This window comes from Rhinolophus sinicus, linkage group LG17 (genome assembly GCF_036562045.2).
Source record: "Rhinolophus sinicus isolate RSC01 linkage group LG17, ASM3656204v1, whole genome shotgun sequence".
NCBI classification, from domain to species: Eukaryota; Metazoa; Chordata; class Mammalia; order Chiroptera; family Rhinolophidae; genus Rhinolophus; species Rhinolophus sinicus.
Window position 1 is genome coordinate 19,977,300 of NC_133766.1, and position 25,516 is coordinate 20,002,815.

The following is a 25,516-nucleotide window of genomic DNA, read 5'->3' on the forward strand; positions in this document are numbered from 1 at the left end:
TGTTACTTATACTTTATGACTCAGCTTAGATGTAGTTTGCCCTCCAAACCTTTTCTGATCCCCCAAACCTGTATCTGGTGCCTTTTGATATGGTCGCTAACACTCTGCGTATTTAGATCATAAGATATATTTCAGCGTGTTACAATTGCCTCATCTGTCTTTCCTGCTCGAAGAGGGCAAAAATCATCCCCCTCTTATTATAAATTTATTCCGTGATCTAAGCAGAGTCCCTAATACACAGAAGTCACTCAGTAAATGCCTACTAAGTGAATATATGTGCATAGTCACTCAAAAATTACTTTGTTATTTGAGAGGAAATCAAAAGCATAATGACAAGCTTTATGGAATAAAGGGAAATTTGGCTACTCAAAGAAAACAAGTCACTTACCATGTTTCCCCAAAAATAAGACCTAGCCGGACAAGCAGCTCTAATACGTCTTTTGGAGCAAAGATTAATATAAGACCCAGTCTTATTTTACTATAAGACTGGGTCTTTATAATATAGTATAGTATAGTATAGTATAGTATAGTATAGTATAGTATAGTATAGTATAATATAATATAATGGAATGGAACGGAACGGAACGTTACATAACATAACATAATATAATATAACATAAGACTGGGTCTTATATTAATTTTTGCTCCAAAAGATGCATTAGAGCTGATTGTCCGGCTAGGTCTTATTTTCCGGTAAACACGGTAGAAACATATCAGCATAATCTGAACAATCTCGTCATGATATGAACATCACATTTATACATATAATGAAAGTTGTAAGCTCAGACTCACACAGCTGTGCTTATAAGCATCCACGAAATCAGCAGATAATTTTGTACCTTAAACCATAAAGAAACCTACTACTGCAGTTGGCTGCTGTTCATAATTAATATCTTATAATAACCCAAGTGCCTTTATTTCTATGTGAATCTCTATGATAAAACTGCTAATAAACCTCTTTCTCAACATGAATAACAATTACATTTCCTCTGGTAAAAGACATACAAGTGTATTTCCCTTCATAAATGAGAGTTAGAGTCAATGAAGGCAACAACTCTTTATCTCTACAACTCTATTGCAGCAAAATGGTCATAGAGAATTCCAGCAGAATGTCGTACATTATTTTCTCCTTAAAAATTAGCATCTTTAGTGCCACAATGAAGTCTAATTTATAGACTTCTTAAATATCCTCTTATAACATTTTTTAACATAAGATAGCTAATATCTCTGAGTTAATACATATTAGAATAACATTACCCAAAGCAGGCACTCTAGAAAGATGGCTTTTCCTGCTGGTCTGAAAGTGAGTACAGCATTAGGAAATCCCTTGCTTTTGACTTTAATAGGTGCTAACTACAACCAAACAGGGCTAATTGAGTGGGAGAACTGTAATACAAATCATTTTAATCCTGAACATCTCCACATACTGTGAAGACAGCTAGTGGGTTGGTTTAGGGATTTGAACCTTTCAATTTATTCCAGATTTGATTTGTTTGTGATATTAGGTTTAATAGTCAAAGAGGAAAATAGTTCACCCCAGAATGAGTTGTGCTTCAGGAAGTTGGGGAGGGCACCCTGATGATTTCTGATGGTTTCTGCCCCTAGGGACAGAAAACTTGCAGCATTGGCGTGTGAGCTGGAGTGGAAACATGGAAACAGAAGAAGGCAGAGCCCCTTTAGTTATTAGGATTTATCCCCTTTTGCATCCTGATATTGGAAGAAGCAAAGAAAATCCTGAACCCATGCCCTAACTCTGAGTAGGGTTATACACCAATAAACCCCCAGCTTTTGTTTTAAAACAACAGCAACAGTAACAACAAACTCAGAAAACTCTTTATTTGAATAGCCCTTAACTGTTTTCCAAGCAGTCTCTGGGACATTTAATTTGGTTTCTGCTACAATCTCTCCTTCCACCCATATTTTATAAGAAAGCAAACAGAACTGTTACTTTTCCTGTTTTACAGGTAGGAAGTTGAGGCTTAGATTGGTATAATGGTTTGCCCAAGATCACACGATTAATTAATGGTGAAGTTAATATTGGAACTCGAATGTTTTACTCCCGCTTCAATTACAATTTTAAATACATCTTTAGCAATATAATCCATTGTGAGTATATTACAAAATCTCACAATTTTGATTGTACGTTCTTCCTGTTGCCGAACTACAATTCTTCAGTCTTAAGAAATGAAGGACTACTTCATTCTTATCCTATGGTCAGTGGGGAAAAAAAAGAAGAAAAAATAATAATCATACAGGTCATTTTAATTTGTTTCTCTCTAGAATAAATGACCATATTTAATAAGTGTTTTTTGATAAAAGATAGCAAATAATAGTAAAATGCTAGTAAATAACATACGATTAATAGTTGGGAAACTGAAAAAGAATGAAACTTTTGAATCAAAACCTGAAAGTACAGAAAAATATAGAGATGAACTTCGGAGAATATCAGATCTGCTTCCCGTAGAGACAGGAACAATTAGAAGCCCATTAAATACATTTACTCTGACAGAGTGCTTGGCGATACAGGGCCCATGAAGGTAGAAACATTTTTCCTCATAAGGGCTGAGCCCCCTTTAGCCTGACAGCAGGGCAGGCCTCGTCCCCCTTAATCTTCCTTAAATGTAGTCTAGGGGTGGCATGGCACTTGGGTTTGGTAAGACACAGACGATGGAAAGCTGCTACAAGCAGGAAGCCTTGAGAAAGGAAGCTGGTTCTCCACGTCCACACACAGGTTGTATTTCCTAAGTCTACTGGGTGCTAGGACGTGGCTTCAAGCATGAAAATGGAAGTGAGTGCCTAGTGGGGGTTGGGGAGGTGGGGGAGGGGTGATGAGTATAAGGTGAGAATGAAAATGACAATACTGATAGGTCAGCAAATAGATATTGATATCACCAATAATGGTGATAGAGGGCAAGACGAGGAAAAACAGTGAGTCCGTTACTGGAAACATCAAGGAATAAGGAACGGCAATACAAGGAGACAAGTGGTAAAGTCTGATGGCCTGAAATTCAAAGGTGCAAGAAAGAAATTTTTTGAATCATTGGAGAACAAAGAGCACACCTATCCCTTCTCAATACATGGCGTGTGAGAGAACAGATTGCACTTGAGAGAGAGGGGCCATTTTTCAGTTTGGCAAGATGAAGAAACCAAGAAAAAGGTGAAGGACATAGAGAAGGCAACTAATAAAGGCCACACGTTTCACAAGGCACACTGAAAATGTGGGGAGGGCAGGGAGAGCTAGGAGATTGGTTCTATTATGGATGTACAGAGCAGCATGGCTTATGGTTTTGGGTGATGGTAGGTGGATGATAGAAGGAGGTTTGGGTAGTACCTCGTTTTGAGGATGCCTTACCCTTACAGGAGCTGTATTCAATGACAGCTGCCCCTGAGAATCTCCTGTGCAACTTACAAGTAGTAGCATTGTTTAAGATCTATCCCGGACAGTTAATTTTTAATTTCAGTGTGGAGGATTGAGCACCCACATGTATTTCTTAAAAGCCTTTCAGATAATTCTCAGTAAAGCTGAGAATCAGTGTTTTAGGAGAAGAAAGGTGAGCAGCTGGAAGTGTAGAGACTTGTCAGGATGTTATGTGCATTTGTCATTGGTCTGTTGCAGGCCTGAGAATGAGTTTAAAAGGCCGTTTAAAATCACTGACTTGTGTTTCTCCAGTGGCCCATGGGAGGATGGGAAGGAAAGGAGATGGAGACTGAGAACTACCAAGTGTGGAAGAGCACACTGTTTTAGAGTGAGAAGGGGAATATGCCATGTCACTGCTTTACTATAAGGAAAAGAATAGCAGAGATACTATTTGAAGGTATCAGTGATGTATTTTTATTTTATTTTATTTTTTTAAACTTCTAATTTTGAAATAATTTTATTCTTTAAAACTTAAGAAAATATTGCTTCAGTAAAATTGCAGAATACAAACTCAACATGCAAAAATCAGTTGTATTTATATACACTAAAGATTAAACATCTGACAAAAGAAATAAAGAAAACTATCCTATTCACAATCCTAGAAGACACAAACAAATGGAAAGATGTCCTGTGTTCATGGGTCAGAAGAATTAATATTGTTAAAATGTCCATATTACCCAAAGCCATCTATAGATTCAGCACAATTCCCATCAAAATACCAATGTGATTCTTCACAGAAATAGGAAAAACAACCCTAAAATCTGTATAGAACCACAAAAGACCCCAAAGAGCCAAAAAGAGCACAGATTGAAGGGGTTCTCACTGGCCAAATCTGGAAAATTTTATAATAATGGTAATGGATATATGTCATAAAATAAAATATGAATCTATGAGTTCACACTAAAACAAATGAGTGAAGGAAGAAAAGAAGGGAAGGAAGGAAAGAAGGAAGGAAGGAAGGAAGGGGAAATCAAAGCTTTTTCTCACAGTAAATTCTAACTAACGTATATAAGAGGAATAATAAAATTTTTTTAATTACCTTTTGGAAATTGCCATTGGTAATTTTAGTAAAAATTTTAGTAAAAATTGTTTTAAGCAACAATCAGTAGAGGCTAAAATTCAAAGGGAAAAAGTTTGACGATACAGGTAATTTACATAGTTTCAGTATGTCTTTCCATGTGATACTTAGTAAGTACAAATGGAAAAATAGCAGGAGTGGAAAGACCGGGCAGTCACCACCTTAACCAAATAACCAAAGTTTACAATAGCAGTAATAATGTATTTTCTTTCAATTGAGATATAATTTACATGTAATAAATTTTACTTCTTTCAGTGTAAAATTTTTCATTTTTACAATTTCTAGCATTCTTTATTTCTTTGTGTAGATTGAAATTTCTGTCTGATATTATATTCCTTTTGCCTGAAGGAATTCACTTAACATTTCTTGTAGTCCAGGTCAACTGGTAATTTGCTTTCTCAATTTTTGTTTGCCTGATAAATGCATTTCTCTTTCAGTTTTGAAAGATATTTTCACTAGCTATGGAACCCTGTGTTGACAGTCCCCCTCCTACACACAGCATTTTAAAGATGTCACTTGAATTGCATAATTTCTGATAAGTCTGCTGTGCTTCTTATCTTTGTATGTAATACATCTTTTTCCCCTCTCTGGCTGTGTTAAAAGTTCTGTGATTTGATGTCTGTCATTATTTTTGGAAAATTCTCAGTCATTATCTTTTGAGATAGTTCTTTTGTCTTCTGTTGTTTCTCTCTTTTCCTTCTGGGACCCCAATTACATGTATGTCAAATGTTGGATATCATCTCACAACTCTTGGGTGCTTCTCTCTCTCTCTCTCTCTCTCTCTCTCTCTCTCTCTCTCTCTCTCTCTCTTTCACTCTCGTCTCTGCACATTTTTTTTTTCCTGTTATGTTTCAGTTTGGGCAGTTTTGATTTAGCTATCTTCAAGTTGATGATTTTTCTCAAGCTGTGCTGAGAGTACAGATACGCCTCAGTTTACAGTGGGGTTATGTCCCAATCATTCATCCTAAGTTGAAAATACTGTAAGTCAAAAATGCTTTTAATATGCTTAACCTACTGAACATCATAGCTTAGCATAGCCAGTTTCTACTGAATGTGTATTGCGTTTCCACCATCATAAAGTCGAAATATCATAAGTCAAACCATCACAACTTGAGGACCACCTGTACTAATGAGCCTGTAGAAGTCATTCTTTATTTCTTACCATGATTTTTATTATTTTTAACATTTTTATTTGACTCTTTCTTGTAGCTTTCATATGTCAGCTGAAATTCTCACATTTGACTATTCTCATACATGTACTTATACATACTGCCCCCCTTTTCCACTACATCCTTTAACATATTAATTAGAATTATTTTAAATCCCTTATGTGATAGTCTCATCATTTGGGTCAAATATATATGTGCTTCTGTTGATTGCTGTGATTTTTGACAGTATTGTGTATTTTGGGTTTTTTCTTTTTTTGTGTTTCTTACAATTTTGGGTTAAAAGCCAGACATTGATACAAAATTGTTGAAATTCAAGTAACTAGTATTTATGCCTGGAAATGAGCATATTCTTCTGCTAGACTTTGCATGTGGGGAGCTGAGTCAAGGTAGTCAAGTGTTGAGCTAGTCACGGTTTGGGTTTTGCTGTGAAAGCTACCTTCAGTAAAACACTGGTTTCAAATTCATCTAACGTTACCTGTGCTCAGATGAACTCTATACTTAGATGTGGGGTCTTGGTGTGCTAGTGGATTTTTTTTTTCACTGTTCCTTTATTACCTTTAGCTTTAGGTTTTACCTGTGAATCTGCACCTTATAGAGGTTCTCTCTTTATGTTCTTGCCCCTCCAAGTGGTAAATGGCTGCTACTTGTCACTGCTTACCAATCTGGTAGCAGGGGTCCGAGGAACTTTCTCTGTGGTTTTGGTTCAGCTTTAGTCTTGGGCAAACCCAGAGTTCTTTGGTCTCATGGATGGACTTCCCAAGTGACCTTCCCCTACCCTGGTGTTAGATCTCTAAAGATCTGGGCCTGCAATGGTTTCCTGCCTTCCCCATTGAGGTGGAGGGCTCTTTCTGTTTTCTTCCATTAAACACAATGGGTATTCTGCTGTGCGCTGGAGTAGGTAGCATATGCCTCTATTAATGGCTTATGGTTTCATGAATTCCCCATGAAGCCCATGAAGAAGAGCCTTCAAATGGCTGCAATCTGCCCTTGTGTCTGTGGCTCCATATTAGAAACTCTTCTCAGTAAATTGTTAAATTTTTTTAGCTGAAGTGTCTTTGCTTGCATGGCAGTTCCAACCCTCTTCTATGCTGTGCTCCAAGTAGGCTAGTGCTTACCTCCTGTATCTGCTAAGAGATACCTGCTGTTTCTATAGTTCACATTAGTTGGTTGCCCTGCAACCTCAACTTTCAGATGTATTCAAGGAAAGTTGTGATTTTTGTAGATTATTCATCTTTTTCTTGTTCTTAAGTTGGGAGCAACATTTTCTTTGCAGCTTTCTACATCCAAAGTGGAAGCTCAGTATTCTGATATGTTCCTTTTAACAAAGCTGTGCCCACATTAAAAAATTCTCAAACCACTGATGCTAGGAATCACAACGGGTATAAACATGAGGTGACCTGTGCTCACTGAGTTTTAGAATACGATGAGTAGGTATGTCATGGGGGCTGAAAAGAGAAAATAGATGCTGGAACTTTCGATAACAGCACTTTGGATTTTTTTTTTTTTTTTTTAAGATTTTATTGGGGAAGGGGAACAGGACTTTATTGGGGAACAGTGTGTACTTCCAGGACTTTTTTCCAAGTCAAGTTATTGTCCTTTCAATCTCAGTTGTGGAGGGTGCAGCTCAGCTCCAGGTCCAGTTGCCGTTGCTAGTTGCCGCGGGCGCAGCCCACCAGCCCTTGCGGGACTTAAGGAATCAAACCGGAAACCTTGTGGTTGAGAGGACGCGCTCCAACCAACTGAACCCTCCGGGAGGCAGCTTGGCTCAAGGTGCTGTGTTCAATCTTAGTTGCAGGGGGCACTGCCCTGCGGGACTTGAGGAATTGAACCGGCAACCTTGTGTTTGAGAGCCCACTGGCCCATGTGGGAATTGAACTGGCAGCCTTCAGAGTTAGGAGCATGGAGCTCCAACCACCTGAACCACCAGGCCGGCCCCACTTTGGATTTTTTGGCATTCTCTTTAAAGAAGCATATAGTCAACTTTGGTAAATGTTGCATGAGTACTGGAAAGGAGTATGGTTTATAGTCATTAAAGTCTCTTTTAATTTTTTATTAGTTACATTATTTAAAACCTGTAGCTATTCTCAAATTCTTGAATTGCCATTTCCTCCCCCCACTGTATCCTCATAAGTCTAATAGTTTTGACAAGAAACTCACTCTTCTTAATATAAAATAAGGAATTCAGTACAATTTTACTTCCTTGAACTCACCATTGTACAATTTTTCTAACAGAATATGAAGTTATAAAACTAGATATTATTTTTGTTGTATAATACGCGTTCCAGATAGTTTTTACTTTAGCACTTATTTTTGTTACAATAATTAAATAACTATGTCAGCTAACTTCATTTGACTTGCAATCCTTTTAGCCTCTAACTTCTTTCTTGGGTTCCCACATTTGATTCATCTGTTTGTCATCTGGGTTATGCCTTCAAATAACTTTTTCAGGGAGGATACACGAGTGTAATATTTTTTGAGCTCTTACATATATGAGAATATATTTTTGCTGCTACAACTCGTAAACTCCTCTTTCATCTCCAGCCATTTTGCGCTGCTGGAAGTTGGAGACTTCCAAACAGTTTCAGAAACAATATCAGTTCTAATGTGAGAAGGGACTTTGAGAGAAGCAGTATCTTTATACATCTCAGAAGTCAGTTCCCTTATAACAGGAGAGAGACTAGCAGGCTATTTGGTTGTGGTTCGGACCCCATATATTGAATGTAGGGGTAACTGCATGAGTGGCTAGAAACCTGCTCTCATTTCTTTTTAATGGGTTGTTTTATTTCACGTGTCTGAATAGTTTTTCTATCTTGCCCAGATACACTAGAGTCAGAAGTATTTCCTCCAGGAAATTCGTATTAGTTTGAATGGTATCATTGAATGATTTCATGGGTTTCTGGTGGTCTGACTGTTTTCTGCCTTTTCATAGGTATTTCAATAGAAGGGTAAAAGGAAATAAATCATGTATGGCCATCTGACGCTTTTTACAACATTTAAGTTTATTCCTTCATTAAGCAAATGTTTACGGAGTAACATTAAAGCTGACATTATATTCCTAACAGTTATTTAACCATATTTAGACATTTTCACCAGTAAAATAACTACCTATTGAGAAACAATATTTTAGGGTAGATTCTTATATATATGGAATTTCTAGGCTCAAGGGTTTAGTTATTTTAATGTCTTTTCATATATAATGCTGAATTACTTTCTCAAAGGAAAATCCTACTAGCAGATAATTAGGAGTAAAGGTTTAGTTTCCTGCTTGAGTATCAGAAATGACTCTGATCACTATGGACCTGGCTACCAGGAGGGAACTGACATCAAAGAACTGATGGAGCAAAGAAGCCCCCTGTCCTGTGGGCAACGTCACAGAACTGGAAAGAGGCTAGAACACAGCCCCTGGTCAGAGGTGTGAAAAAGAAATTCAAAGAGAGTCAAACCAGAGATGAAATTGGAATGTCATGGGGAAGCAAAAAAGAGAAGATGAGTGAGTTAAACTGCTTGGAAGTGAGAGTAAGATGGGCTAAAAAGGCAAAGGAAAATGGGGAGTCCAAATGAGATGCTGAAGGCACAGGGACAAAGTACAGACAATGCCGGTGTAATTGTCAAATGTGAACAGGAACAGGAAGACTGGTCAGCAGACCCAAGGACACAGGTTATAACTTCCCGCAGGGAACTTTTGAGAAATTTATCCAGGACCTTCAGCTATTCCTTCTTACTCTTGAAAATCCCTTATTGCTTTTTACAACAAAAGCCATGGCACCCTATTGGGTGTCCTCACTAACTCAACCCAAGGCTGGAATTATAGTGAGTACTTGGTAAACACTTCCTGTGTGCTCATTGAACCCAATTGCTATATTTGAAAACTGAGTTGTTCCCATGCTCATTACAGGGGGTGGGGACTCTTATTAAAAGCCAAACCAGGTTCTAAGTGCCAAAGGAAAAGGAGGAATGTTCAAAACCAGCCAGAGACAAAGCGTAAGTAGCTCCAGGTTGGGTGTCCAAGCTCTTGAAGAAAGAAAGTCTCAGAAGACAAAGAACAGCTCTAGGGCTGGGTTAGAAACTTCATTTTTAAATGAAAATGTGACTAGATGCTAAGAAAGCCGGTGCTTTATAAAACATTCTTGAGTCCAGTATCTGTAGCAGGTCTGAATTATTTGGTGGCTGAATTTGTAGAAGGCAAGTTGAGCGGTGAGTATTTTTCAGTTGCAGTGGCTAGACTAACATCTGCCAAAAACATTTTTAAAGTCCACAGAATAGTAACTGAATAGCTCATTATGTCTCTTAAAAAAGGGTAGACTTTGCAGGTTGTTCCCACTTTTGCCGTTCCCTCTGTGGTGCCAGCTACATACCATTCATTTCTAAGTGCTTGGGTTGCTTTGAAAGTCAGCAATTTCTGACTTTGAATCTCTCCCTCTGTACCTGAAAAACACCCAAAGCTGATTCAAACCAATCCCGGAGCTCCCAGAAAAGTCAAATAACCAAGTAATAACAGTTCCTTAAAAATTGTATTCTACTACCCTGTTTTCAAATAATTTCACATGTAAGATTTCATGTAAAAGTGTAAAATTACTCTCTCACTCTGTGAGGAAGACAGTCCTATTTTTACAGATGAAATGACTAGACACAGAGAGGTGGGTGACCTGTCCAAGACAACAAGCTGGAAAGGAGAAAAACTGGGAATAAGGAAGCAGAACTGACCAACTATTTCTTCTGTAATCTCACATATTTGATTTACTGAGACTGGGAAGGAATTTAACTAAAAGAATATGCAAGCACTGGAGAAGGAATGGAATCTCCAAGCCTTACATCAAATGTGCTGCTTTTCCAAAACTTTCCTATCTCTTCCAGGACAGGCATAGCCCAGGTCCCAGACTTTTCAGCCAGCAACTTCTTTACCAAGCAGACTCTGCATTAGCCATTTTGCTGTGGAAAACCACGCCCTCCTCTGTCTGTTAAGCTGTGCCTGTGAATTACCTTTGTTGATTACAATATTAGCCTGCTTGCAGGGTTATTTTGTAAGAAGTGTATTTCTGGTGGTAAGAGCAGAATCCTTAAAGATAGAAACCGTATATAGCATGTGATGCAATATCTTGGGCAGTCTCACTTTAGCCTGGGAGCCTGGATAAAAACTGGCATGCACTCCACATGAGCAAAGTTGGGACTATGTGGGAAAAGCACATCATGTGAGAGAAGAAAACATCAGAGCTGGGGAGTAATTCAGAGAACATGAAAACCAACCTCCTCATCTGACACATGTACAAACGAGCCCTTGAATTAGTGATGGAGTCATGAGTAGACACCAACTCTCCTGACTCCCAGTTTAATGTTCACCCTTCCCACCACCAACCCACCATCATTCTGCTGATCCAAATAGGAAGAGACACTTATGGTATCTAATCCCTTGGCCACTTCCTACACAAGTGACATCCAGAGGTTTGCTTAGCCATCCTTGGAGTGATTGCTTCCATGCTTACTGCCTCTCCATTCTGGCTGGTGCCAACATATGTGCTCAAAAATCATAATGCCACCACACCAGTGCCAAGGGATACTTGTCACTCTCCAATCGTGGTGATAGCACTAACACTGGTGATATTGCTATGAAAAGAAAACTGACAGGAAAATACAGCCCTGTTGACCTGGTCTGCTGAAGAGGAAATTAACTCTTTTAGGAGTTTTGAGGAAGGAGACCATCAGGTCTCTCTCTATTTTATTCTGTCCACCATCCTCATTTCCAGCTTTGTGTTACATTTTGAAGCATACGTCCATCTCTTTATCCCTCAGTACAGTCCGGAATAACATTAACCAGATTGAGTTCTCTTCTCTCCTCTCTGGATGGCCATTAGACATGTGTTCCACTGGAGGCAGCCCAGTATGGTTTTGATTGATGCCCAGCAGTTATTGTGTGCTGCTTTCCTTCCTCCTGGTACTTAGTTCTTGAAAAGCTGATCATGGGCAGAGAGTGTAATGCAGATGCGTGCCAATGAGTCCTGATGGTGTGCAGTAAGGCAGACTGGAGGCGTGAAGCCGTACCCACTGTCTGTTGTTTATCTATACACACGTGGCTTATTTTTGCCTCCTGTGCAAACAAGGGCATGTGTTCAAAGGCCTATGTCTGTGGTAAAGAAGTCGTAATGAATTCAGCAATCTCATCTAACACCCCAACCCTTAACCATCTCTGAATGTTTCAGCAATTTGCATCTGTCCAGTTTCTTGATTTTGCAAGAAAAATCTATAGAAATGACACAGAGATGGAAATCAGGGAACATTATGAATAAACAACAAAGAAATTCAAAGAAAACCTGCCCAGCCCAGGTTCTAATAAGTAACCTGAGCATTAAAGGGTAGAAAAATATTGTTAAATGTATAGACATGTACATGTGAAACATATATGAGAAATACGTATTTCACCTTGTCCATCAATCCACATGCAACTCTACCTTTTTCCAAGGATAATCATAATACAGCAATTCCGTAAGAAAGACTAGTTGATTTCTGCGGCATATTGTAATTGTCAAAAATGGCCACAACAATGTTATGTTGAACAGACAATCTAATTTCTGTTTAGTTTCTCTCTCTCTGTCTCTCTCTCTGTCTCTCTCTCTGTCTCTCTGTCTCTCTCTCTCTCTCTCTCTGTCTCTCTCTCTCTCTCTCTCTCTCTCTCTCTCTCTCTCTCTCTCTCTCTCTCTCTCTTTCTGTTTCTCATCTGCTTTACCATGGAACCAAACCATCATGTTGTGAGGAAGTTCAAGCCACACTGAGAGGTGCCTGTACGAGGTGTGAAAAAATAGACAGTGAATGTTTAAATAAAAAAATATATTGCAGTAAAAGACACATTGCCATTACTCTCCCTCAAAATACTCCCCCTCACTTTGAACATTTATTCCATCATTCTTGCCACTGTCCAAAGCAGTTCGGAAGTCCTCTTTCGTGAGTGTCTTTACTTCATCCTCCATCATGACAATGCTCTGTATCACACATCGCTTCTGGTACGGCGATTTCTGTCAAATAAAAACATTACAGTGTGTCCTCATCTACTTTATTCACCGGATCTGACACTGTGTGACTTGTGGCTCTTCCCCAAAGTCAAAATGACCATGAAATGAAAACGTTTTGAATCAATTCAGGACACCGAGGCAGCCACGACAGAGCAACTAAAGACACTCACAAAAGAGGACTTCCAGAACTGCTTCAGAAAGTCGCAAGAACGATGGAATAAGTGTGTTTGAAACAAGGAGGAGTAACTTGAGAGGGATTAATGGCAATGTGTCTTTCACTGTAATCATTTTTTCATTTATTTAAACATTCACCGTATTTTGTGATCACACCACATATATGTTCTGGTTGACTTTCCCACCTAAGATTTTAGCTGAACATCAATACCAAATCCAAGCACATGAGTGAACAAGCCTTTGGATGACTAGTTCCCACTCTTCACGCTGCTGTGGCGTGATGATGAGTTCTCCCTGCTGAGCCTTGTTCAACTTGCAGATACATGAGTAAAACAAATGCTGTCGCTGTTCTTAAGCTGCTAAGATTTAGAGTGGCTTGTTAGGCAGCCATAATAAATAGAATAGAATATGTTATCAGCAGGGGAGCGCTCTCACAGCAAAAATGTAAAGTGGCTTTGGGACCAAAGGTAGGGTACAAGTTGGACTGCCCTTGAGGTGTCTGTTAGCTGAGGCCTGATGGTCCTGATGAGGTCATCTCTGAGGACTTTTAAAAAATGAGGATATTCTTTTTGGAAGCTTTAGGAAACATGACCCTTGTTTGGAAGTGACAGAAATTTCAGCAACACTATCACCTATGATAATAGAAGAAAGAAATTTCACCTAATGGACTGCATTGATCTAGCTAAGGAAAGTTCCAGGAACGTGTTAAAAATGGCATTTAGCTTCTTCTAGTTGTTTATAATAAAATGCAAGAAGAAAATAAAATGAAGAAAGAGCTGTTAAATATAAAGGAACCAGGACTTGCTAAGTTTTTAAAAAAATAAAACTGTTTCTCAGTACTAGGCTCTCCAAATGGCAAATGATGCTAAAATTAAGAAATGGTTTCCAGGCAAAGGTGAATCTAGTGCTGCACCTAAAGAAGAAAGCAAAGTTATGAGTGAAAAACCATGTGTTAACACCTTGTAAATGTTTAAGGTGGCACCTCAAACTCCCAAAAATACGTTGCTCATGCCTCACAGATAATGTCAGTTAAAAATAAAGCTTCAGAGAATCTTAAATGAATTGTCTCACAGAAGCCTTACAGGAAGCCCAAAGTAGAATTTCTCAAAAAAAAAAAAAAAAAAAAAAATTGTGTGGCTACGACTTTTGTCTGATGAAGTACCTTAATAAAATGTTTAAAATGAAACATAAAATAGATGAATCTCAACAAACTAGGAATAGAATGGAAGTTCTTCAATCTGATAAAGGACATCCACAAAAAATTCACAACTGAAAAGTCATATTTAAGGGTAAAAGATTAAATGCTATACTCCCTAAAATTAGGAACAAGTCAAAGATGACCACTCTCACTTCTCTCTCTCTCTCTCTCTCTCTCTCTCTCTCTCTATATATATATATATATATATATATATATACACACACACACACTCACATACATATACACATACATAAATACATACATATATATATATATACATACACACACGCCATCGGTCTGACAATTAGGTTTGCGAACTTGCCACTTTCTGCTTACACTGGCAATGCTGTACAAACATCTTGGTAAGGATTCATAACGTTGGTATATCAGTGTCTCACAGCTGTGTTCATGTGACGTGTGGCAGTATCTTGCTGAGTGGTGTTCATTAATGTTTTTGCGTGTTTTTGTGTGCTGTTGTGAGAATGTCTGAGCTTGAATTAGAGGAATGAACAAACATTAAATTTCTTGTTAAACTTGGCAAAAATGGAAGTGAAATCAGGGACATGTTAGTCCAAGTTTATGGGGATAATGCCACGAAGAAAACTTCAATGTACAAATGGATTAAACGTTTTTCTGAGGGGAGAGAACACATTACTGATGAAGAGGGGTAAAGGCAGCCAGTAATAAGCAGAACCAATGAAAACATTGCAAAAATTTGTCGAGTTGTGCATCAAAATCATCAGCTGACTGTGAGAAGCGTAGCAGACCAAGTAAACATCGACAGAGAAACAGGAGAATCTTAACTGAAAATGTTGGTGTGAGAAAGGTGTGTGCAAAAATGGTCCTGAAGGAACTCACCAATGAACAAAAGAAAAAGACAGTTGAAGTTTGCCAAGACCTTTTGGAGAGGCAAGATGATGTTTTGGGCCGTATTACCCTGTTTCCCTGAAAATGAGATCTCACTGGACAATCAGCTCTAATGTGTCTTTTGGAGCATTAGAGCTGATTATCCGACGAGGTCTTACTTTCAGGGAAACATGGTATCACTGGTGATGAAACATGGGTCTATCAATATGACCGTGAAACAAAGTGTAAAAGTGCACAATGGAATTCAGCCAATTTCTCCATGACCAAAAAAGTTCCATCAGTCCAAATCAAGAGTCCAAAAGATGTTGCTGACCTTTTTTGGTATCACAAGGATTCTTCATTATTAATTTGTACCAAGTGGACAAACAGTTCACCAAGTTTGCTATCTGGAAGTGCTGAAAAGTTTGAGTGAAAGAGTTAGATGTAAACAACCTGAACTTTTCTCCAACAATTCGTGGCTCTTGCATCACAACAATGCACCAGCTCACACGGCACTGTCTATGAGGGAGTTTTTAGCCAGTAAGCAAATAACTGTATTGGAACACCCTCCCTACTCACCTGATCTGGTCCCCGATGACTTCTTTCTTTATCTGAAGATAAAGGAAATATTGAAAGGAAGACATTTGGATGGCATTCAGGATATCAAGGGTAATATGATGACAGCTCTGATGGCCATTCCAGAAAGAGTTCCAAAATTGCTTTGAAGGGTGGACTAGGCACTAGTGTCAGTGTATAGCTTCCCAAGGGGAGTACTTTGAAGGTGACATAGTGATACTCAACAATGAGGTATGTAGCACCTTTTCTAGGATGAGTTCGTGAGCTTAATTGACAGATCTCGTATGTATGTATTTGACATCAAGATGGAAAACAATGAAATAAATCTATTTCTAGCTGCAGATGGCATGATATTGTATATAGAAAAATCTTAAGGAATCCACAAAACTCTTGCAACTAATAAAAAAGTGCACAATACAAGATCAATCTACAAAAATCAATTACATTTCTATACGCTAGCAATGAATAATCTGAAAATGAAATTAGAATAAAATTCCACTACAATAGCTTCAAGGTAAATAAAATATCTAGTAATAAATTTAACAAAAAAGGTTCAAAATTTACACTTGGAAAACTACAAAACATCACTGAAAGAAAATTTTAAAGACCCAAATAAATAGAAATACATCACATGTTCATAGATTAGAATTCTTACTATTGTTAAAAATATCCCCTAATCGATGTACAGATTCAATGCAATCCCTATCAAAATCCCAGCTCTTGTATCTTGTAGAAGTTGACACTCTTATCTTGAAATTCACATGGAAATCCAAAGGACCAAGAATAGGTGGACGACTCACACTTTGTAATTTCAAACTACAGTAATCAGACTAACTTTTTCACTATAGTAGTTTAGTTCAAACTAAACAAAGCTACAGTAATCAAGATGTCATACTGGTACAAGGATAGACCTACAAATCAATGAAATAGAATTAAGAAACCAAAATCAAGCTCTTATGTTTATGGTCAATTGATTTGTGACAAGAGTCAAGACAATTCATTAGGAAAAGGATAGTCTTTTTTAACAAATGGTGTTGAAACAACTGGATATCCTTATGCAAAAATACACCAAACACAAAAATTGTCTCAAAATGAATCATAGACTTAAATGTAAGACCTAAACAATATAAAACTCTTAGAAGAAAGCATAGAAGTAAATCTTCATGATTTAGTTTAGGCAATAGTTTTTTAGATATGACACCAAAAACTAGAGTAACAAGATAACAAATAGATAAGTTAGATTTCACCAAATTAAAAATCATTTTGCTGCAAACCATACCATCAAGAAAGTGAAAAGACAGCCCACAGAAAATGAGAAATATTTGTAAGCCATATGTCTGATAAGGGGCTTATATTCAGAATGTATAAAGAATGTATATGACTCAATAATAAAAAGATAAATAATGCAATTTTAAAATGGACAAAGGATTTAAATAGACATTTCTCCAAAGAAGATATACAAATGGTCAATAAGAACATAAAAATATGCTTAACATCATTAGTCATTAGGGAGATTCAAATCAAAATCACAATGAGATACCACATCATACCTGTCAGGATAGTTATAATCAAAAGGACAGAAATTAGTAGTAATTTGTTGATGAGGGTTTGCAGAAATTGCAACCCCCATGAGTGCTGGTGGCATAGAGAAATAGTGCAGCTGCTTGGCAGTTCCTCAAAATGTTAAACGTAGAGTTGCCATGTGACTCAACAATTCTACTCCTTAGTGTATACCCTAGGGAAATAAAAATATCCTTCCACCCCCAAAAAAGTATCTCCACAAATGTCCATGACAGCATTATTCATAATAGACATAAAGTGGAAACAACTCAGCTGTCTAGTGTCTAATGAATGGGTAAATAAAATGTGGCATATCTATCCAATGAAATTTTAGTTGGCAATAAAAAAGAAGGATGTGCTGATACATGCTACAAAAAGGATGAACTGTGAAAACAATATACTAAGTGAAAAGAAGCCAGACACAAAAGACCACATGTCATGTGATTTCATTTATATGAAATGTCCACAAAATACAAGTATTGAGAGACAGACAGTAGATAGTGGTTGCCTAGAGCTGGTGGCTTTCAGGAGGAGGAATGGGGAGTGAATGCTAATGGGTATTTTTTTTTTTTTCTTTTTTGGCTGGGAGGTGATGGAATGTTCTAAAAATTAGATTATAATGATAATTGCACAGCTCTGGAAATGTTAAAAATAATTTAATTGTACTCCTTTAATGGCTGAATGGCATAACATGTGAATTATATTTCAATAAAGACTTTTTTAAAAAAATGAAAAAAGGTATCAAGATTGTGGAAGACGAGAAAGACTGTGACACTGTCACAGATTGGAGGACACTAAAGGCAATGCAGTTGCCCGGAACTTTAGGACATTAATGAAAAAACTGAAAAAATCTGAATAAAGTCTGTAGTTTATGTTTTAAGAAAAAGAGAGAAAAGAAAAAGGCCTCTGGACTCTATTTTTTTTTTTTTCATTCCTAGTTTGCTTTGAGTTAATCATTATGAATATATATTGAATTTTGTTAGTTTTTCCCTCCATCTACTGAGGTATCACATGGTTTTTCTTCTCTATTCTGTTAAGATTGTGAATTACATTGATTGATTTTTTCCCTAATGTTATAATACATCATCTTTGCCTCCCTGGTATAAACTACTTGGTGAGGATTTGTTTTCTTTTTTATTTATTTCTGGATCATATTTGCTAATTTTTCACAAAAAAATTTATATATCTATGTTCATGAAGAATATTGGTCTGCACGTGTCTTTCCTTGTCATATCTTTGTCAGGTTTTGATATCAGGTTTATGCTGGTCTCATACAGGAATTAGAAAGCATTTCTTCCTTCTCTGTTTTTAGAAAGAGTTTGGGTAATATTGGTATTATTTCTTTTTGTAAATGCTTCATAGAATTTACCAGTGAAGACAACTAGGCCTGAAACTTTCTTTGTGCAAATATTTTTGTCACAAATTCAACAATTTTAATAGACATAGAGCTATTTAAATTCTGTTTCATTTCATATTACTTTTATGTTTTTCAAGGAATTTATACATTTCATATAAGTTTTTAAATATATTGACATAAAATTGTACCTAATATCTCATTGTGCTATTAATTTTTATAGGCTTTGTAGTGATGTTCTGTTGATATTGGTAATTGGTGATTGTTTTGTTTTATTTTCTTGATAAGTCTTACAAGGGGTTTATAAATTTATTAATATTTCAAAGGGATAAACTTGAATTTTTTAATTTTCTCTACTTTCCTTTTATAATTTCATATAAAAGGACCTATATAATATTACTCTTTTGTGTCGATTTCTTTCAGAGAGCATAATGGCTTTTTAATTCATCCATATTATTGCAAGTATTTATAGTTTGTAGTTTGCTCCTTTTTTTTTTTGTTTTTTTGTTTGTTTGTTTGTTTTTTGCTGAATAGTATTCCATTGTATGTTTATGCCACCGATGGAAGACATTGGGCTTTTTATTCTAGTTTGGGGCTAGTATTATGAATATAGCCACTGTGATAATTTGAGTGCAAGCTTTTGTGTAGACACGTTTTTTTAGTTCTATTGGGTAAATATCTGAAAATTGAATTGGTAAATTTTATCGTACATATATGTGTAAGAAACTGACAGACTTTTTAAAAAAGTGCTTATACCATTTTACATCCTACTAGTAATGCATGAGCATTTCAGTTGTTCCACAACTTTATTAACACTTGGGTTTATTAGGTTAGATTTTTGTTATGTTTTGTTTTGTTTTTTACATAGCCATTCTAATATGTATGAAGTAGTATGCTATTGTGGTTTCCACTTACATGTTTCAGGTGACAAATAATATCGAGCGTGTTTTCCTATGTTTATTGACCATTCATATGTCTTCTTTTGTGAAATCTTTTTTCAAATTATTCTGCCATTTTCTTAATTGCTTGTTGTTTTCTTTCTTCGTTGAGTTGTAAGAGTTCTGTATATTTCCCGAATATAATTCCTTTGTCAGACAGGCATATTCTCCTAAACTGTAGCTTGCTTCTTCATTTCTTAATGGCGTCTTCAGAATAGTAGAAGTTAGTGATTTTGAGGCAGTACAATTTATCCAGCTTTTACATTTCATACTGTTTGTGTCCTAAGGAGATTTTACTTATTCTCATGTCATAAAAAATTTTCTCTATAGTGTTTTCTTCTAGAAGTTTTAGAGTTTTACATTTACTTTTAGGACTATGATTCATTTTGCATTTGTTTTTGGTTACAGTGAAAGTTAAGGTTGAGGGTCATGTGTCTCCTTAGAAATGACCAGTTGTTCCAGTATTATCTGTGGAAAAAATTCTATTTCCCCCACTAAATTACCTTGTCCTTTTTGTCATAATCAATTAACCATAAATTTGTGGGTTTGTTCTGGATTCTCTATTCTGTTTCATAATCTATATTTATTTTGGTGTTTTTAAATTTCCGTCAGCAATATCTTATAGTCGTCATGCATAGGTTTCGCATATATTTTGATAAATTTATCCTAAGTGTTTTATATTTGGATACTCTAACAGATGGTATCATGTTTATTATTTCAATTTCCAATTTTCCAGTTGTAGCTTACAAAAATATTAGCTGATTACCCTGGTAGTTCTTAGTAGGTTCCTCCAGATTTTTTATACACGATCATGTTATTTGTGAATAAATATAGTTTTATAGTTATACTCCTTTCTTTCCAAAACATATGTTTGTTTGTTTGTTTGTTGCCTTCTTACACTAACTAGGAACTGCACTAAGATACTGAATAAAAGTAGTAGGAGTGGATATCTTTGTTTTCACGTATGCTTAGGGGGAAGCATTCAATCTTTCATCATTAAATATGATCTTATCAGTAGCTTTTTGTCTGTTTGTTTGTTTTTTGCTGTTGTTAGAAGGTTCCTATCAAGTTAGGAAATTCTCTTGTCTTCCTTTCTTGCTGAGATTCTTTTTAAATAATAAACTTATTAATGTATAATTAAAGAGCAATAAACTTATTAATTCAAAATATATATAAATTGTACAATTTGGTCCACTTTGATAAATGTATACATGTATGAAGATATCATTACAATCAAAATAATGATCATTTTCATAACCTCCAAAAGCCTCTTCATACCCCTTAATAATGTATCTCTCCACTCCTGTCCCTAAGTGGCAACCGAGTTGATTTTTGTTACCAGAGATTAGTTTGCATTTTTTGTCAAATTTTATATAAACAAATCATTATAGCATGTCTTCTTCTATCTGGCTTATTTCACTCAGAACAATTATTTTGATTTCATTCTGACTGTTGCCTGTATCCGTAAATCATTTTTTCTTTTTCGTTTTCTTGTTTGCTATTGTTGTTGTTTGTTCTTACTGCCAGGGTAGTATTCTATTGAATTGCTATACCACACTTTGTTTACCCATTCACATACTGCTTGGCACTTGGGCTGATTTCAGTTCTTGAATATTACAAATGAATCTGCTGTGAACATTCATATACAAGTCTTTGTATGGACATATGCTTTCATTTCTCTTTGGTAAATACCTAGGAGCACAATGGCTGTTATATAGTAGGTATACGTTTAGCTTTTAAAAAAAAACAAAAGTTTTTTTTTCCAAAATGACTTTATCATTTAACATTCCATTATAAATTGGGAGTTCTATTTGCTCTGCAAACACCCCAAAATTTGGTATGATCAATCTTTTTAGTTAAGGCACTCCAGGGGGAATATAGAGATATCTCATTTTCGATTTCATATTCCTTAATGATTAATAATGTAACTTTTTGCCATTTGTACTTATTTGCAATTTATGTATCTTCCTTGGTGAAATGTGTATTCAAATATTTTGCTTAATTTTTCATTTGGGCTTTTTGCCTTTTAATTATTGAATTTGTAAAAGTTCATTTTTAAATTTATTTTTCATTTTAAAAAATATGTTATTAAAATATATCTAACATACAACATTACATTAGTTTCGGGTGTAACTGTAGCTATTCAACATTTATGTACCTAAAGAAGTAATCACCATGATAAATCCAGCAACCATCTGACACCATCCCATGTTAACATAATATTATTGACTATATTCCTCATGCTGTACATTCCATCCCCATGACTTACTTGTTTTGTACCTGGAAATGTGGACCTCTTATTCCCCTTTACCTCCCTCACTTTTTAAAAATTTTCAATTACAGTTGACATTCAATATTATTTTAGATTAGTTTCAGGTGTACAGCAAAGTGGTGAGACATTGATGCAATTTTCAAAGTGATCCCCTGAGTAATCTATCCCACCTGGCACTGTATGTGCTTATTACCATATTACTGACTATATTCCTTATGTTTTACTTTACGTACCCATGACTACGAGATGTGACAATTAAATTCACAGACTCATCCTAGAAAAAATGCTATATGCCTCATTGCTGAATATCACTATGGTCACCTTCAAAGTACTCCCCTTGGGAAGCTGTGCACCAACACCAGCATCTATTCCACCCTTCAAAACAATTTTGGAACTCTTTTTCTGGAATGGCCATCAGAGCTGTCATCGTATTACGCTTGATGCCCTGAATGTCATCAAAATGTCTTCCTTTCAATATTTCCATTATCTTCGGGTAAAGAAAGAGTCATTGGGGGCCAGATCAGGTGAGCAGGGAGGGTGTTCCAATACAGTTATTTGTTTACTGGCTAAAAACTCCCTCACAGACAGTGCTATGTGAGCTGGTACATTGTTGTGATGCAAGAGCCATGAATTGTTGGCGAAAAGGTCAGGTAGTTTTCATCTAACTTTTTCACTCAGACTTTTCAGCACTTCCAGATAGTAAACTTGGTTAACTGTTTGTCCAGTTGGTATAAATTCATAATGAATAATCCCTCTGGAAAAAAAAAGGTTAGCAACATCATTTGGACTCTTGATTTGGACTGACAGAACATTTTTAGTTGTAGAGAATTGGCTGACTTCCATTGTGCACTTTGACACTTTGTTTCAGGGTCATATTGATACATCCATACTTCATGTCAAGTGATAACACGGCCCCAAACATCATCTTGCCTCTCCAAAATGTCTTGATAAACTTTGATTATTTTTTGCTTTGGTTCATTGATGAGATCCTTCAGGACCATTTTTGCACATATCTTATCATGCCAACATTTTCAGCTAAGATTTTCCTAACTGTTTCTCTATCGATGTTTACTTGGTTTGCTATGCTTCTCACAGTCTGACGATGATTTTGACGCATAATTCAATGAATTTTTGCAATGTTTTTGTCAGTTCTGCTTGTTACTGGCCACCCTGACCTCTCTTCATCATTGAGCATTCTATCCCCTCAGTAAAATGTTTAATCCATTTGTACACTGCCATTTTCTTCATGGCATTATCCCCATAAACTTGGACTAACATGTCCCTGATTTCACTTCCACTCTTGCCAAATTTAACAAGAAATTTAATGTTTGTTCGTTGCTCTAATTCAAACTCAGACATTCTCACGATGGCACACAAAGAGACGCAATAACAGTGATGAATGCCACTCAGCAAGATACCGCCACACGTCGACACAAACACAGCTGTGAGACACTGATGCACCAAGCTTATGAAACCTTACCGAGCTGTTTGTACAGTGCTGCCAATGTAAGCACACGGTGGCAAGTTTGTGAACATAATTGTCAGACCTTGCCTTTTGTGACTACAGGTCTGTACTTCCTAATCCCTTCACCTTTTTGACTCTGCCCCACAAACCCTTCTCATCTGGCAACTATCAGCTTGTTCCCTGCATCTAGGATTTTGTATATGGTAAGAAGGTGGTCTAGTTTTGTTTTTCTGCGTGCATCTCTTCAGTTTTTCCAACACCATTTATTAAATAGACGTCTTTACCCCATTGTATATTTTTGCCTCCTTTGTTGTAGATTAATTGACCATATAGGCATGGGTTTATTTCTGGGTTCTCTATTCTGTTCCATTGACTTACATGTCTGTTTTTATGCCAGTAGCATGCTGTTTTGATTTCTACAACTTTGTAATATAGTTTGATATAAGGTATTGTGCTGCCTCCAACTCTGTTCTTCTGTCTCAAGATTTTTGTGGTTATTTAGAGTCTTTTATGGTTCCATATAAATTTTAGGATTATTTGTTCTAGTTCTGTGAAAAATGCTATTGTTATTTTACAGGGATTGCATTGAAGCTATAGATTGCTTTGGGTAGTATAGACATTTTAACAATGTTACAAATACATTTATTTGTATCTTCTTCAATTTCTTTCTTCAATGTCATAATTTTCCTACTACAGATCTTTTTACCTCTTTTGGTTAAATTTATTCCTAGGTATTTTAGTTTTCTGATGCAATTGTAATGTAACTGTTTTCTTAATTTCTCTTTCTGATAATTTGTTATTGGTATATAGAAATACAACTGATTTCTGAATATTAATTTTGTATCCTACTGCTTTACTAAATTAATTTATCAGTTCTAACAGTTTTGGTGGAGTCTTTAGGGTTCTCTACAATGACAGTTTTACTTCTTCCTTTCCAATTTGGATGCCTTTTATTTCTTTTTCTTTTCTGATTGCTGTGGCTAAGACTTCCAAAACTATGTTGAATAAAAGTCGTGAAAGTGTGTATCCTTGTCTTGTTCCTGATCTTAAAGAAAACACTTTTAGCTTTCCATCAGTAAGTATGATGTTAGCTGTGGGTTTGTCATATATGGCCTTTATTATGTTGGGGTATGTTCCCTTTATTCCCACTTTACTGAGAGTTTTTATCATAAATTGATGCTGGATTTTGTCAAACACTTTTCCTGCATCTTTTGATATAATTATATGATTGTTATCCTTCATTTTGTTTATGTGGTATACCACATTAGTTGATTTGCAGATATTGAATCAACCTTGTCTCCCAGGAATAAATCCCACTTGATCATGATGTATGCTGAATTTAATGTATTGCTGAATTCAGTTTGCTAATATTTTGTTAAGGATTTTTGCATGTATGTTTATCAGGTATATTGGCCTATATTTTCTTTTTTTGTGATGTATTTGTCTGGCTTTGGAATCAAGGTTATGGTGCCTATGTAAAATGAGTTTGGGAGCCTTCCCTTTCTTGAATTTTTTGAAATGGCTTAAAAAGAATAGGTGTTAACTCTTCTTTGAATGTTTGGAAAAATTCACCTGTGATGCCATCTGGTCCAGAACTTTCATTTGTGGGAAGTTTTTTGATTACTGATTCAATTTCATTAAGTAATCAGTCTGTTCAGATTTTCTGTTTCTTCCTGATTCCGTCTTGGAAGATTGTATGTTTCTAAGAATTTATCCATTTCTTTCAGATTGTTGAATTTGTTGGCACATAATTTTTCATATTATTTTCTTATAATCTTTTGTATTTCTGTGGTGTCAGTTGAACTGCTCCTCTTTCATTTCTGATTTTATTATTTGGATCCTGTCTCTTTTTTCTTGATGAGACTGGCTAAAGGTTCATCAATTTTGTTTATCTTTTCAAAGAACCAGCTCTTGGCTTCATTGATCTTTTTCATTTTTTATTTTTTTCTTAGACTCTATTTTGTTTATTTGCACTCTGATCTTTATATTTCCTTCCTTTTACTCATTTTGGGATTTGTTTGCTGCTTTTTGTCTAGTTCCTTTAGGTGTAGGGTTAAATTGTTTATTTGAGATTTTTTTTTTGTTTCTTGAGATAGGTCCATATTGCTATGAATTTCCCTCTTAGGACTGCTTTTGCTATGTTCCATAGATTTTAGGTCATTGTGTTTTCTTTTTCATTTGTTTCAAGGTATCTTTTTTATCTCTTCCTGGATTTCATTGTTAACTCATTAATTATTTAGTAACTTGTTATTTAACCTCCATGTGTTTGTGTGTTTTTCAGTTTGTTTGTTTTTTGGTAAGTGATTTCTAGTTTCTTGCCATAATGGTTGGAGAAGATTCTTGGTATGATTTCAATCTTCTTAAATTTATTAAGAATTGTTTTGTGGCCTACCATGTGGTCTATCTTCAAAAATGTTTGATGTGCCCTTGAAAAGAATGTATATTCTGCTGCTTTGGGGTGAAAGGT